General features: G+C 43.6%; 1 protein-coding gene and 1 long non-coding RNA gene across 3 annotated transcripts in view; one reads left to right on the top strand and one right to left on the bottom strand.

The window, feature by feature from the left end:
- PRKCE (protein kinase C epsilon) overlaps positions 1-14,844 on the bottom strand; it is a 518,891-nt gene that overhangs the window by 376,838 nt on the left and 127,209 nt on the right. The gene's annotated exons all lie outside the window — the stretch shown is intronic.
- LOC128352005 (uncharacterized) overlaps positions 1-14,844 on the top strand; it is a 32,392-nt gene that overhangs the window by 17,067 nt on the left and 481 nt on the right. The window contains exon 2 of the long non-coding RNA XR_008320170.1: positions 9,652-9,772. This is a non-coding gene — a long non-coding RNA (uncharacterized LOC128352005). The remainder of the gene's footprint in view (positions 1-9,651; positions 9,773-14,844) is intronic.

Here is a 14,844-nt window from a genome sequence, read left to right as displayed (position 1 = left end):
AGCAAATGGCACCCGCACATGTGCAGACAAAATGTGCACACTGGCACCACGCGGGGGTACTTGGGATGCGTGCTGCCCCAACAGGAAGCTGCATGGAGTAGTGGAAAGCAGGTAAGGACCTGCTCTCCTCTTTCTTAAAGTTCCTGGTCCCTGCTCCCAAAAGGTACCCAAACCGCAGTTTGAAATGCAGTTTGTATACACCTCTAATAACAAGTAGGATCAAATGGTGCCATGGGGGCGGAGGCGGCTGCCATTTCAGGCTGCTATTTGACTTCCTCAATGAGCCATGGTTAGATGACACAAGCTATTTATTTTATTTTATTTGTTTAACATATTTTAATATTGTTCATGATAGAGTGAGTCTAGGTGTGGTCAGCGCCTGGATGAGTGACTACTCTGCTAAGTGGCCAAAGGAGTAGGATAAGCAGTGATGCTCTTATAGTTAGCAGCGGGAGAACTGTCCCTTTCCAGCCCAACCACAGCATCCCTCCAGGAGCTGCTGCTGGTGGCTGCCTTATGTTCCTTTTCCAACAGTGAGCCTTCTGGAGACAGGGAACCAACCATCTTATTCATCAATTATTTGTTTTTCTATGTAAACCGCTTTGAGAACTTTGGTTGAAACTTGCTAAGTAGTAGTAGTAGAGGAGGAGGAGCAATTGTCATATGAAATAAAGTCATGCCAACCACTTTTCAGACATTCAACCTGAATCCGGGTCAGAGAGACAATCAGAAGCACGCCAACTATCCATGCCCCCGTGTACCAACACACTCTGTGGTCAGAGCCGCCTCCTCCTCCTCCTCCTCCTCCTCCTCCATCATCATCATCATCAATCATCATCATCATAGAAGGTTCCAAGTTCCCTCCCTGGAATCTCCAAGACAGACTCCTGCCTGCAACCTTGGAGAGCTGCTGCCAGTCTTTGTAGACAATACTGAGCTAGATGGACCTATGGTCTGACTCAGCATATGGCAGCTTCCTATGCTCCTATTATAATCACAGCTGGGGACTCAATTTTTGCTACCTTGATTATCATGGTGGAAGGAAGGTGAGCTACAAATATAATAAAATAAATAAATCCTTCACAATGACAAAACTCCCTGAATATATTTCTTTAAAAACCAAGATAGGGAGAAGGCTGTGTTGAACCCTCCTTCTTTATATGCAAGCCTGTTACACACAAAGACATTGTTTTATAGAGACATTGTTCTACAGCAGGGTTTCTTAAGCTTGGGCCCCCAGATGTTGTTGAACTACAATTCCCATCATCACCAGACATGGTCTTTGTGGCTGAAGATGTTGGGAGTTGTAGTCCAACAATATCTGGGGGCCCAAGCTTAAGGAACCCTGTTCTACAGCAGAACATTACATAAGAACATAAGAACAGCCCTGTTGGGTAAGGCACAAGGCCCATCTAGTCCAGCATCCTGTTTCACACGGTGGCCCACCAGATGCCTTTGGGGAGCCCACAGGCAAGACGTACAGGTGAAACTCGGAAAATTAGAATGTTGTGCAAAAGTCCATTAATTTCAGTAATACAAATTAAAAGGTGAAACTGATATATGAGACAGACGCATTACATGCAAAGCGAGATAAGTCAAGCCTTAATTTGTTATAATTGTGATGATCATGGCGCACAGCTCATGAAAACCCCAAATCCACAATCTCAGAAAATTAGAATATTACATGGAACCAAGAAGACAAGGATTGTAGAATAGAACAATATCGGACCTCCGAAAAGTATACAGTGTACTGTGCTTGATTGGCCAGCAAACCCGCCTGACCTGACCCCATAGAGAATCTATGGGGCATTGCCAAGAGGAGGATGAGAGACATGAGACCAAACAATGCAGAAGAGCTGAAAGCCGCTAATGAAGCATCCTGGTCTTCCATAACACCTCATCAGTGCCACAGGCTGATAGCATCCATGCCACGCTGCATTGAGGCAGTAATTGCTGCAGAAGGGGCCCAAACCAAGTACTGAATACATATGCATGCTTATACTTTTCAGAGGTCCAATATTGTTCTATTCTACAATCCTTGTCTTCTTGGTTCCATGTAATATTCTAATTTTCTGGGATTGTGGATTTGGGGTTTTCATGAGCTGTACGCCATGATCATCACAATTATAACAAATTAAGGCTTGACTTATCTCGCTTTGCATGTAATGCGTCTGTCTCATATATCAGTTTCACCTTTTAATTTGCATTACTGAAATTAATGGACTTTTGCACGATATTCTAATTTTCCGAGTTTCACCTGTATGTGCATGCCCTCTCCCCTGCTGTTGTTCCCCTGCAACTGGTATTGAGAGGCATTGTGCCTCTGAGGCTGGAGATGGCCCACAGCTATCGGAGTAGTAGCCATGGATAGACCTGTCCACCATGAATCTGTCTAAGCCTCTTTTAAAGTCATCCAAGCTAGTGGCCATCACCACATCCCATGGCAAAGAATTCCATAGATAAATATAAATTCAGACTGACAATTTTGCACCTGCATTCTGCAGATGTCATCTGGCTAGTCCAAGGGTTGATTGAGGGTGGAGCCAGCCATGCAATCCTCTTTTCCCTCCAGTGCTCAGTCAGTAAGGAGAGGAGAGCTGGTCTTATGGTAGCAAGCATGACTTGTTCCCGTAGCTAAGCAGGGTCCACCCTGGTTGCATAGGAATGGGAGACTAGAAGTGTGAGCACTGGAAGATATTCCCCTCAGGGGGCGGAACCGCTCTGGGAAGAGCAGAAGGTTCCAAGTTCCCTCCCTGGCCTCTCCAAGATAGGACTGAGGGAGACTTCTGCCTGCAACCTTGGAGAAGCCGCTGCCCATCTGTGAAACCAATACTGAGCTAGATAGACCAATGGTCTGACTCAGTATATGGCAGCTTCCTATGTTCCTACACGTGTGGAAGGCAGGTGAGAAAAAGACTTCAGCCCTTACATGAAGCCAGGCAGCAGATTACTGAGGTACCAGCAAGGCAGCAAGATGGCTTCCTGCCCCCTGCTTTAAAAAGTGGGGGAGGGCCTGTGAAAGGAGGGGTGGCATTTGGTCCCTCAGGTGCACAGAGGTCTTCAGCTGCCAATGGGCTTCATTAATCTCTGTCTATGGTTGGTCCCACATTCTTTTATTTTAATTTTTAAGGTGAAGATCATCCATTTTCAGATTCCAAGCCAAGCCGTTCAGCAGGACCGTGAGTCATTTCCTAACAGCTTTGGCTCATGTCTCAAGACTTTATCATGTTAATTGATAAACAATTGCTAGAGATATAAAACCTGACAAAATTACATACAAAGCTGGCTCTCCTGGAGCATAATCAATTCCTACAAAATTGCCCCAGCCCTGAATTAAGGTTCGCTTTCTGACAGTCCGGCACATAAAACTGGATTTTACATTCTAGGCAGAAGTCTGCTTATTTATTCTGCCTCTAAGCAGGTTAAAATAGTACTCTTGCATTTGCTAAACTCTAACCACGGTTTAAATTAAAAAGGGGGGAATTAATTTTAATCTGCTCCTTCAAATGTGGAGAAAGAATGTTGGAGCTGGATCCTAAGCAATGGCTGGATCCATTTAGCCATGATACTAGCTGGGTGACTCTGGGCCAGTCACTTCTCTCTCAGCCTAGCCTACTTCACAGGGTTGTTGTGAAAGAGAAACTCAAGTATGTAGTACACCGCTCTGGGCTCCTTGGAGGAAGAGCGGGATATAAATGTAATAATAAATAAAATAAATAAATAAACTTGTGCCAATGGCTGAATTTCCTGTTGGAAGTTAAAGGACTTTGCGCTGTCTCTTTGTCTCAGACAGTGGAGGACAGACTAGTAAGTCAGAGGGCTAGAGGGTCAAGACATTTGTCATCCCTTATCCACTGCTCTGATGCTATCCCTTTGATGTGTAGATTGCTAATCTCAGGGACTTCCTTCCCCTCTCTCTCTTCCTACCTGGCCTCCTACCTTGCAACATGGCAAGCCTCTCTCCCTGCACCATATGTGCAGAGAGGATGCAGAATCCATCTGCATCCAGCTAGATAGATAGATTAGAGATCCTAACTCCTCACTTTCCTATCTAGAATGGAGTTCCTTAATAAATAACTTCTATATTGATTTGAAACTATGAATTGGCTCCAAGTTACTTTACTCTCAGCACACACGCATGCTTAACTAATCCGCTGTGTTGTGCCTCTGTGCACTCTGCTATAATGAGAAAAGGGATTCTCTCACCACAGATAATTTCCAACAGTTCCATTATGCAAGGGAGATGGGGCAAATTTGGCAGATTCCTCTTCCCTTTGTAGCCCCTTGTGGCCCCTGAAAATACATTCCTGAGATTTACCCAGCACTCCGGAGCAGATTTTCAAGGGCTTCTGGGGGCTGATGAGGGAGAGAAGTCAGCAAAAATTGGCCTTTTCCCTCTTGCAAAATGGGACAACTTCTGTTCCTGTAATTTAGTTATTTTATTATCTATCTATCTATCTATCTATCTATCTATCTATCTATCTATCTATCTATCATATTTTTATACCGCCCAAAACTCACGTCTCTGGGCAGTTTACAACAAAGCAAACAAACAGAAAAAGTTAAAACATTACTTACAATAAATAACAGAAAACTTAAAACATTTGTTAAAACAAAATAAGTGATACAGTAGAAGTTAAAACATTTCAACAATTTAAATTTTAAAACAAAAATGTGATCTTAGGAGCCAATCTTATGGGCTGGTTCACATGATCGTGGGAACGTGGACTCCATGGGAAATCAAAATTCAAATGTGGAGATGCCCCAGAGATGGAAGTTTGGGGTGGTCTACACATTTGAAAAATAAATAAATATGCCCAAAGTGTGTACACTCCCGCAGAGCATGTTATGTGAACTCAACCCCCCCCCCACACACAAAGGAACATAGGAAGTTGCCATATAATGAGTCAGACCATAGGTCCATCTAGCTCAGTATTGTCTACACAGACTGGCAGCAGTTTCTCCAAGGGTTAGCAGGTTCTCCAGGGATTCCTTGTGGAGCCCACATTCCTGCGGCTGTGTGAACCAGCCCTATGAGTTCAGGCTGATTTTCTTATCAATGAGGGACTTCTATCAGTAGATTGCTACTTGACAAGAAGCATGAGGCTGCCAGCAAAACCAAAGGCTCCATGTTGAATTTTCCTCCTCCGTAACATGTACTAAACATGTACTAAACATACTTTTGGTGGCTGTGGGACTGCCTTCCACAGAGGTTCCTTGATGCTCGCTCCCTATCAGCCTTCAAGAAGACGTTAAAATCTTCCCTCTTCTGCCAGCCTTTTAAGAGTTAACTGGAGAAACTTACTGTAGATTATACTTTCAATGCTGTGCTGGTATTTTATTGCCCCCTGTCCTGGCTTTATGATCTGGCTTTATGATCTAGCTGAATGATTTATGCTTTTATTATGTATAATATTGTGAATTGTAATTGTGTTTTTTACAGTTTTATGTTAGCTGCCTTTGGGTTATCACTAAACTGAAAATTTTAAAAGAAATCATACTCCGTGGTAGCAATCATGACTTGTCCCTATAGCTAAGCAGGGTCTGCCCTGGTTGCATCTGAATGGGAGACTAGAAGCGTGAGCACTGCAAGATATTCCCCTCAGAGGATGGAGCCGCTCTGGGAAGAGCAGAAAGTTCCAAGTTCCCTCCCTGGCTTCTCCAAGATAGGGCTGAGAGAGATTCCTGCCTGCAGCCTTGGAGAAGCCACTGCCAGTCTGTGAAGACAATACTGAGCTAGATGGACCAATGGTCTGACTCAGTATATGGCAGCTTCCTATGTTCCTATGTCCTGACATCCTTGCACTGTACATGTGAAGTGGAGAGCCGGTCTTGCAGTAAAGTAAAGGAAAATTGTGCCCTTTTGTCAGTGTCAACTCCTGGCGACCACAGAGCCATGTGGTTTTCTTTGGTGGAATATAGCAGTGATTTACCACTGCCTTCTCCCGCACAGTCTGAGATGATGCCTTTCAGCACCTTCCTATATCGCTGCTGCCCGATATAGGTGTTTCCCCTAGTCTGGGAAACATACCAGCGGGATTCGAACCAGCAACCACTTGCTCCCTAGGCAAGTCATTTCCACGCTGTGCCGGTCTTGCAGTAGTCGGTCTTGCATGAATCGTCCCCTTTGCTAGTAGGCTTTGCCTTGGTTTCATGACTATGTATGAGCACTGTCTGCTGTAAGAAATTTCCCTAAGGGGATGGGGCCATAGCTCAGTGCTAGAGCATCTGTTTTGCATGCAGAAGGTGTCTGATTCAATCTCTCACATCTCCAGGTAGGGCTGGGAAATACTCCGGCCTGAAACTTTGCAGAAGCCACTGCCAGTCAGTGTAGACAATACTAAGCTGGAGGGACTAATGGTCTGACTCAGTATAAGGCAGCTTCCTATGTTCCTATCCCCACCAAACGGGTGGCATCTGATGATGTGTAGAGGCGGCAGAAAAACATACGATGATTACATTATTAGAGCCCATATGGGGGAGGGAGACAAAGGCACACATGGAGGAGAAGACCAGGACACACACACACACACACACACTTTCCAGCAGGAAGGGTTCACACCTTACTGAATGAGATGGACCAGTGGTCTGTGAAGCACCTCAATGAGGTCTGTGGAGAGAGCAGGCTTAGCCCACTCTCCCCGCAGATGATTGGCAGCAGAGCCCTGGGAGGCTGGATCGGCTGCCCACATGACTGCCGGCTCCATCACAGAGCTGGCGGGCGCTAAGGAGATGGGAGCTGTATGGCCCATGGAAGTCCCAGAATGCCCAGCACAGGTGCGGGGGGCATCCTGGAGAGACCCCCGAGCCCGGAAGGCTGCTTGTAGCCTCCCGGCCGGGGGTCAACAAGACAAAGCATGCCCACTCCATTAACCTCATTTAAGGGGAGGGTGTTTTAGGCGGGCTAGCCACCTTGGGGGCAGCGGGCTGGCCCGGTGGTCTCCATGAGCACTGGAAAGTGGGCTAAGCTCCCTCAGCCCACTTTCCAGTGCTCGTGGGAATAGCCTTAGTATAAGACAGTTTCCTATGTTCCTGTTCTTATGTTCTAACTGGCTCCGATGGCACTGGGCATGTTTTTTGAAAGAAACCCTAACATAGCTATTTTTCTGGAATCAGTCCACATTAAATTAGCAGCTTTTATGGAGTACATGGCCAATTTTATGGACGATATGGCCATTATACGTGAAATCCTAAGCCCTTTTCCTTACAAATTCATGATTCAGAAAGAGACAGAAAGTGGTGGTGTTTACTTAGTAAAGCAACGAGTCTTGTGCTGGATATCAAATAATTCCCAGGTAGCAAAAATAAAAGGAAGGGGAACAGAGAAGGCGAAGTCAATTGCTGAGAAGAAAAGGAGAGAGCTCAAAAGGCACGTTATTCGGGAAATCAATAATGCAAAGCGACTCCCTAAAAGGACTTTTCCAATGATGTAATCTCATTTGCAGAACCAGTGCTGTAACAGCTGTGGCTTTTAGAGCCTCCAGGTGGTCTTTCTGTGGAGGTGGCCTGCACACAATAGCTGTTTATAGAGCAGCACAACACATCAGAAGGAAAGGGACACAGAAACCCTCTCGCCTTTGGAAACGGGCCCTAGCTTGGAGTTAGATGCCAAAGGGTTCAAGGTTGAATCTCTGGCATCTCCAAGCAGGGCTGGGAAAGATCCCTTTTAGTCTGGAACCGCAGAGAGCTGCTACCAGCTAGAGCAGACAACAGTGGATTAGTTGGAGGAAATATCTCTCAGTATAAGGCAGCTACATACAGGTGAAACTCGGAAAATTAGAATATCGTGCAAAAGTCCATTAATTTCAGTAATGCAAATTAAAAGGTGAAACTGATATATGAGACAGACGCATTACATGCAAAGCGAGATAAGTCAAGCCTTAATTTGTTATAATTGTGATGATCATGGCGTACAGCTCATGAAAACCCCAAATCCACAATCTCAGAAAATTAGAATATTACATGGAACCAAGAAGACAAGGATTGAAGAATAGAACAATATTGGACCTCTGAAAAGTATAAGCATGCATATGTATTCAGTACTTGGTTTCGGCCCCTTTTGCAGCAATTACTGCCTCAATGCGGCATGGCATGGATGCTATCAGCCTGTGGCACTGATGAGGTGTTATGGAAGACCAGGATGCTTCATTAGCGGCCTTCACCAATTCTGCATTGTTTGGTCTCTTGTCTCTCATCCTTCTCTTGGCAATGCCCCATAGATTCTCTATGGGGTCAGGTCAGGCGGGTTTGCTGGCCAATCAAGCACAGTACACTGTATACTTTTCAGAGGTCCGATATTGTTCTATTCTACAATCCTTGTCTTCTTGGTTCCATGTAATATTCTAATTTTCTGGGATTGTGGATTTGGGGTTTTCATGAGCTGTACGCCATGATCATCACAATTATAACAAATTAAGGCTTGACTTATCTCGCTTTGCATGTAATGCGTCTGTCTCATATATCAGTTTCACCTTTTAATTTGCATTACTGAAATTAATGGACTTTTGCACGATATTCTAATTTTCCGATATTCTAATTCACCTGTATAGGCAGTTCCAAGGATAACAGAATCAGGCATGTTGCCCCTTTTCAATGATTATGGCCATAATCAAATTCTCAAGCTAATATTAGATAGATAGATAGATAGATAGATAGATAGATAGATAGATAGATAGATATCCACTGGCAAGAAAACTTTTCCTACTATAAGACTATATTTTTTACAAAACCCTTAACTATTATAGATAAGGGTCTGGAGCATGCACAATACATTGGTAAAGGAATCAGAATTTAACCCTTGGAATTGCCCATATGTTTTCATTTCGCATGGATTGTCCATATGAACATAGAAACAGAGGAAGCTGCCATATACGGAGTCAGACCATTGCTCCATCTAGCTCAGTACTGTCTACACAGGAAGCAACTTCTCCAAGGTTACAGGCAGGAGTCTCTCTCTGCCCTATCTGGAGATGCCAGCGAGGGAACCTTGGACACTGCGTAGAAGTGTGCAGATGCTATTCCCAGAGTAGCCCCACCCCCTAAGGGGAATATTTTACAGTTCTCACATGTAGTCTACCATTCAAATGCAAACCAGGGTGGACCCTGCTTATCAAAGGGGACGATTCATGCTTGCTACCACAAGACCAGCTCTTCTCCCAAATTGCCTTACCTTATTAATTGTTATATATCCTAAGGAAAGAGCTTCAGGGCATATTAACACACTTTTTAAGAGGGGGCTGAGATGGGCAGATTACCATGAGAAAATGCCTTTTTCATAGGGTCACCAGCAGAGATTGAACAAATATTCATGGGTGTCCATAACTACAAACAATTGTCTCGCTTAGAGCAACAAGTCTCCAAATAGTCATTTCAGTTCCATGTGGGACATATAATAAGATAACTATAGAGCAACATGTTCCACAATTCAACCAGTATCAGAAAATGGGCAACAGTCTGGTCTTTTGAGCCACAACCCAGCCCCATAAACAACAGAAAGCCAATCAGTGCATTTGATAGAAAACAACATTACTTGGAAGCTATCTTGCAGGCCCATTTTGAGCTCGAAAGGCAGAATTGAAGCAATTACGATAATTAAATCAACAAAAAATCATTCAGAATATCCTATCCTGATAAAAATTATATATCCATTAGGGCTGCAAATGGACCAGATTATTTGCCTGATCCCAACCCCAGCCATTCTCACATCATGCTATGCAGAGGATGGTCAGCATCGTATCCAGCTATGAGTTACCAGCTTGATGCAGCGGTAAAGGTAAAGTGTGCCGTCCAGTCAATTCCGACTCCTGGCGCCCACAGAGCCTGTGGTTGTCTTTGGTAGAATACAGGAGGGGTTTACCATTGCCTCCTCCTGCGCAGTATGAGACGATGCCTTTCAGCATCTTCCTATATCGCTGCTTCCTGATAGAGATGTTTCCCATAGTCTGGAAAACCTATCAGCAGGGATTTGCACCAGCAACTTTCTGCTTGTTAGTCAAGCATTTCCTCGCGGCGCCACTTAAGGTGGTCTGGATGAGGGCGAGGTTACCTTAAGTGAAGAGCCAGTTTCTGTAAAAGGAAGTGGCTGCAGCAGTAGCATTTCAAAACACCGCCTTTGCCTCCATCTTCACACCCTAGAAATGCACCAGAACTGTAGGCAACATCATTGCGTTGAGTCCTTTTCCTGGTGCATTACTGGGGGAGGAATGGCTGTATTACACAGCACGGCCATTCTGCCCCCCACCCCTGACTAATGCACTAGGAAAGGGACACAACATAAAGACATTGCTTCCTGCCCTGGTGCATTCTGGGGCATGAAGATGGAGCAACCACCACTGCGGCAGCTCTGAGAAAGCAGCTACTTTCTGCACAGACGCCAGCTCTCTGTTTAAGGTAAGCCCCCCACACCATCCTCCGATCCTATTCGACAACATACCGATACGATTGAATATGGTATCAAATCGGGTGCCAATATCGGAGGAATCTTTCTCCAGAATCATTTTAGGAGGAAAATGCTCCAATAGGGCTTACTAATTTTTGGTTCTGCCTGTAGACTGATTTTCTGAATATAAATTTTCATCCGGCGGGGGTGGGGGGATAAAATGGAAGGTTTCACATATCCCTAGCTTAGTGGTAGAGCACGTGCTTTGCAAGCAGGAGGTCCCAGGTTCAATCCTTGGCATCACCAGTTAAAAGGAATCTCTTGCCTGGAATCCTGTAGTGCCACTGCCTATCAGAACAGCAGTACTGAAATAGATGGTCCAGTGGCCCAACTCGGTATATGGCTGCTTCACATGTACACACACTTGACAGAACAATGTCTCATGCAGTCAAGGTGCAGTTCTTAGACCACCCTTCAGTCCAGATAAAAAATACAAGCTGTTTGAACACTGCAGTCACTGGAGTGCCTTTATCTTGTTTTATATAGACCAATATAAAGCATTGTATGTTTCGCATATCCACCTGCAGCGATCCAAATTACTACTACATATTTGATAGCTCGGAAAAGCAAAGATGTAGAAATACTATTCAACACCCAGCAGTCATCCGCACAATAATACCCTCCCGTCCCCTCCAATCACTTCCAGTTAATTGTTGGGTACAAGCAAATACAAAGCCCTGTACAGAACCTCCTGAAAATATTTCCAGAAATAACAGCCTTCTTTTCAGCACTACACTGTGTGGAGGAAAGCAAAGAGGGAAACGGCAGGAGCAGTGGTTCTGCAATGCCAATCTGAGTGAAGAAGAGGAAAATAGAAGTTAGTCCGATATTTGGAACTGCGTTTTTAAGGTGTGGGCATCGTGCTTGCAATACCTGGGAAGAGCCCAAAAGGATAGTGCAGGGCCAATTTCAAAAACGTCTTCCATCCAGCAAGGAAATACCACAGAGTGTCACTACAGACCTCTGCCTTCTGGATCTCTGCCTTCAAGAATGCTCCATTAAGATACAGATTGATTGACACACGCTTTATTCCAATGTGTGGCAAAGACAACGGTGCATTAGGAAGTGTCTATCTTTTGTTTCTTTTTAGAATGTGAGCCCTTTGGGGACAGGGAGCCATCTTATTTATTTATTATTTCTCTGTGTAAACCTCCCAGAGCCATTTTAGGAAGGACGGTATAGAAATCAAATTAATAATAATAATAATAATAATAAAGTTCTTCTGCACAGCGAATGAAATTTTAAGGGCCTCTTGTTTGCAAATAGTAGCTGTTCAGCTTTATGTGGGAAGCTACTCCATAGAGGCAAGGTCAACAAATGGAGGCTTGTTAGAGGAAATCCTGTTTTTTCCCCTGCTGAAAAGCCAATTAAGACAGTGTTCAGCATGTATGTACAGATGTCCTGTTTTTGTATGAATGACTGTACATGCGTTCATTTTCAAAGCAAACCTGGGTACAGGCCTGCTCAAATGCAGAGTACAGCAACCCCTGCTAACTTGACAAAGAGGCACCTTTGAACATGGCGATTCTCTTTATTGAGCAGGGGGAGAGTAAATGGCCCTCTCCACCCCCAGCACAGTACCTCCAGTGACTGCTGCTGGTGTCTATCTTGTGTTTCTTTTTAGATTGTGAGCCCTTTTGGAACAGGGAGCCATCTTATTTATTTATTATTTCTCTGTGTAAACCGCCTTGAGTCATTTTTGGAAGGGCAGTATAGAAATTGAATAATAATAATAATAATTATTATTATTATTATTATTATTATTATTATTATTATTATTATTATTTTAATTACTAAAATAATAAAAATTCAGCCATCCCAGGTCCTTGGGAAGGACTCAATGTCTGGATAAAACAAACCAGTCAATAACACCTGTCTGACTGTGTAAACAATAATAATAATACACTCTGTAAGGATTGTACATGCATTAAACATAATATCTGAACAGAGTTTATGTGATACTCATAAGCTTGAAACTTTCAACTTTTGAGTTTTTTTTTACTGACAGGACATATACGAAGGCTGCAAGCATTACATGGTATCACTGGAAGATCAACCAACTAAACAATATTTCATGGGGGGAAAGAGGGCACTCTTGTGTACTTGGCACATCCGCATTTTCCCACCAAGGATAGCTGCCCAAGATCCCATAAACACACACACACACACCCCAGTTCAGATCTCACATTCGGTACAACAAACTGTGGTTGAAGAGCTCAATCACTCCCTCTTCCTCCTTCCCTTTAAGCATCTGGCTTCTTAATGTATTTTCTGGTTTGTATGGATAGCTATGCTGTCTGAACCACACTGGCTCCTCCCCAGGCTCCTCACAATCCTGCAGCCACAGCTGCAGACGATTAAAAAAGGGGGTTGGGAGAGCACTCGTTCTCTGAACCCCATTTTAGAGGGAGGCTTCACAGGCAGGTTTGCCACCGTGGCACCGCCAGGGTTGGGCCAATTCTGGCGGTTCATATGTGCATGCAAAACTGGGCTGGGCTCCCTTAGCCGGTTTCACAAGCGTGTGTAAATAGCCTCTGTCTGTCTGTTGTGACAGGATTTGGGGGAGACAGAGGGGATACTACACGGTGACTCTTTTCAACCAGGGGTGTACCTATAAAAGGGCAAGGGGAGACAGTTGTCTGGGGGCCCACTGCCCGGGTTTCCTTCGGTTGTATTCATCCTCCAAAACTGATGTGAGCATTAAGACCTGGAGCTACCAGAACAGCATGTCTTCCTCTAGTACCATTAAATGACCTGCATCATCCACAATTTACAAAACCTTTTTAAAAATAATTTAGGATGATGTTCTATTGTGGCACATAGGAGATGTGTGTGTGTGTGTGTGTGTGTGTGTGTGTGTGTGTGTGTGTGAAATTTTACTATGCTTTTTGTTACCACTATTCAACCTCATTTAAGATTTCTTTACTTCATGAGCTGAGCTTCAGTGAGGGAGGGCCATTTTAAAATCTTGTCTCTGGGCCCACTTCAACCTTGCTACGCCCCTGTTTTCAACCATGAACATGTATAATATGCATGCACAGTAAATACAGGGTGCATTGCATACCATTCAAGAGATTTAATTTTTAGAGACCTGGTGGGGAAGAGAGGTGGCTGAAACTCTTAAGTACAACAGCGCATGTGTTTGTGCACTAACACTGGTAAAAACTTTTTTTTTTAATTCCCTCAAAGCAAATTAGAGATAGTGATTTCCCAGAGACAATGAAAACAGGGACTTTTCCTAGGAAATAAAGACAGCTGAAGAGTGTGCTAAAACTAATAAACTGTAGTGCAGCTTCGAAGGGGGCTAAAGAAGTCAGGAAGTTGCAAGGAAATGGCGAGGAGGGTGTGGTGTCCATAAATATTTCAGAATTCCCATAGTATGAAAAGTTCTAGCATTAATACAATACATCACTTTCTGTTGCATTCAAGCAATTTCCACTAAATTCTCACCTCTTACTGGAGAGGTCTCAAGAGGTTAAAAGCAACAACAACAAAAGTTCAGTATTCAAACATCATTGCCAAACACTGTATAGTGCAGAACAGTTAAAAGCTATAGCTGATACCAGTAAGTGTGGATCTCCTGATATAATGAAGACTTCCTGTTATCCAGCTTCCTTCCATTGTATTTCAGTGGAACAAAACTTCTATACTGAGCCGTTATTTTGGCAACATAGGTTATTTTAAATAACCACACTAAGCTTTGAGTCATTATTCTGCTCTACCATCAAGCATGCAAAAATAAATGGTCTGCACATGTATGGAAGTCAAAGGAAAACAGGTTTTAAATGTGGATTCCTTTTGATGGTGTCAGGTTTAATATGTGTTTCATGTGGTTTTAGATATGAAGCTCTCCTGATGGTATTAATTTCCAAGGTGAAATTAAGTGCACTAAAACTTTATTTCTAACTATTACATATACTTTATCATTTTATGACTTCAGAACGTTATGCCATGAATGCTTTTATTGTCTTCAAAGTCTCTGCTTGTGAAAATCAAACTCGGCAATTTGTGTTCATGTCAATATTATCTTTGCCACAACAGAAAGAAGGGTGCTTTCTTATGGTTCCAGAGCAGATAGATAATTGGCTGTGTTGGCTGCATTTATGCCACAAAAGGCCCAGTTTGTTCCTGGTCCAACAAACTGTAGCTGGCTGCATTCGGAACAAGCTACGATAGGGCTTGACAAATCCCAGGCAGCAGGAAGCAATGGTGCCTAGAAATCTAGCCATTTAATACTGTGATGCGTAGACTAGGATATTCAAAGGTAGAGTTGTTTAATAAAACCTTTATTTCCCCCCAGGTAGGCCTGTTTCTGTTCTAAGTATTGGAAAGAGGATAAAGAGAATCCCACATACCCTCCCTCTCCACGATATCCATCACTAAGTCAGTAATTTTGTCAAGTTTCC

The sequence above is a fragment of the Hemicordylus capensis genome, chromosome 1 (assembly GCF_027244095.1).
Source record: "Hemicordylus capensis ecotype Gifberg chromosome 1, rHemCap1.1.pri, whole genome shotgun sequence".
NCBI classification, from domain to species: Eukaryota; Metazoa; Chordata; class Lepidosauria; order Squamata; family Cordylidae; genus Hemicordylus; species Hemicordylus capensis.
This window is presented reverse-complemented; position numbering and strand designations above follow the sequence as displayed.